The sequence below is a fragment of the Colias philodice genome, chromosome 14 (assembly GCF_061535455.1).
Source record: "Colias philodice isolate Cphi_HAF_F1 chromosome 14, ilColPhil1 Martin Lab GWU primary, whole genome shotgun sequence".
Classification (NCBI taxonomy): domain Eukaryota; kingdom Metazoa; phylum Arthropoda; class Insecta; order Lepidoptera; family Pieridae; genus Colias; species Colias philodice.
The window spans coordinates 11,310,953-11,312,796 of record NC_143099.1 but is presented as its reverse complement, the minus strand read 5'-3'; the positions used below and the strand labels follow the sequence as shown (position 1 = coordinate 11,312,796).

Genomic DNA, 1,844 nt, shown 5'->3' with positions numbered 1-1,844 from the left:
CTCGATCATAGTTGAGTGGGAGAGAGACGCAAGGCATTCGGCGGGCCTCTCTCTCGTTCGGTGACTCATCGTAACGTTACCAAGCGTTACACTTTTTCATAAGTGACTCCCAGTCGCAACCTAATTTAAGACGTTGTCACGTCAAAAATTTAGTGTAACATTTTTTCGTTACGCGCCATCTTTTTCTTTTCCCTACCACGCGTGATTCGACGTATTTCTGTAAAGTTGCATGTAGTAAATTATTTTTTGAAAAATAAGGTCATAAAGAAGTTTCATTTCTTACGTGTGTGCACTAGTACACGCACACATTTTTTTATTACAATATATAACCTCCTGAGACCCTCGGTGTCACCTATGATACTCGGGAAAATAATTTTTTTGCAACGCCATTTGTCGCGGTTTGTTTGAATCATTATCAAAATCACTTGAAACAGTTATTAGGCTATGCTACTAGGTGGCTAAGGCTCGTTTTGGTTGGTCTGGGTCTTGCCTATCATAATTTGAAATTGAAGGTACGCAGAAAAACCGAAATGGCGAATTTGAGCAGAAGTAAGTATTATTTTATATTGTTTTTGCGTGTGTTTTTTGTTGTAACTATTTAGAATCGCCATTACACTAAACGTTCACGAAGTTATACTGTATAGATTATGCAATTAAATACATTATTTTGGCACATTTCTTTCGGTATCATAGGTGATACTTTGGGCACTCGCGTCTAAAAATCGTATCATTTTCAGGGTTGCGGGATGGTGAAATTATTCAGAATTTAATGAATTTAGATGAATCAGAGTGTGAAGATAAAGATGAAGAAGACGAGGAAGATCTAAATTTAGAGCAAGAAGATATCTCCGAGGAAGTAGTACCTCGGCCTTTAGACGAAAGTGATTGGGATTCTTCTGACGATGAGCCGCTTTTTTCAATTGCACGTGCTAATGCTACGAGAAGGTCAAGAAACCGTCCTTTGAGATGGGATCATACCACAATACAAATACCCCATGCGAGGCAGAACTGGTAAATGGACTGTACGAGCCATTTATCATTTCTTTGACTTTTCCGCTGCTGCTGCATGGATTCAATACCGAGAAGATGCGACCAAGTTTGGATTGCCACGGAAACGAATTAAGCAGTATTTAGAGTTCAAAATGGACCTAGCCAACCATTTCATCTACGGAAGTCAAACTCCCGCTCCAGAGTCATGTCCAAGTCCTTCGCTGCGACGCATCTCCCGTAATAGCCCTCGAAGTGGTACCAGTAGTCCTGGAGTATGCTTAGAGCCGGAAGAGGATATTGTAGCACTACCTTTAAACCGGAAGCGTAGGCTTGTGCAGCCTCTTCCCCATGAAGCTAAAAGATTAAAAGAAGCTCAACACTTACCAATATGCGTGAAGGGCAATCAAAACAATCGGTCTAAATGTAGACTCGATAAATGCAGCCAATTAACATTCGTAAAATGTTCTACTTGTAACATTTTCTTATGTTTCAATGTAAACCGCAATTGTTTTCTCGAATTTCATACCAAACATGATTAATTTTTAAGGTTCGTTGATTAATGTTTAAGGTTGATTAAAAGTCTGATTAAAAAAACATTCAATAAATTTTAATGCCTTTTAATACTATTATGATCCCATAGTATCACCTGTGATACCCCCTATTCTGGGGTTTGTGGGAGGAGGGGATTTTTTTAAATATTTTTCCCGTAGTCTCTACATCAATATCAACCACTATTCCAAAAATCACGAAGATCCTATAACTTTTGGGGTCCTGGGTCTCAGGAGGATAAAAGCAGCATGATATGGATACATCTAATACTTGATTACATCAGATTAAGGTAAAAATTTTACAAG

The 1,844-nt window shown here is 38.6% G+C and overlaps 1 long non-coding RNA gene across 1 annotated transcript; it reads left to right on the top strand.

The window, feature by feature from the left end:
• Positions 1 to 346: 346 nt before the first annotated feature.
• LOC149483074 (uncharacterized) lies at positions 347 to 1,151 on the top strand. Its single transcript, XR_016316615.1, has 2 exons — positions 347 to 549; positions 738 to 1,151. It is a non-coding gene; the product is annotated as an uncharacterized LOC149483074 (long non-coding RNA).
• Positions 1,152 to 1,844: the final 693 nt, after the last annotated feature.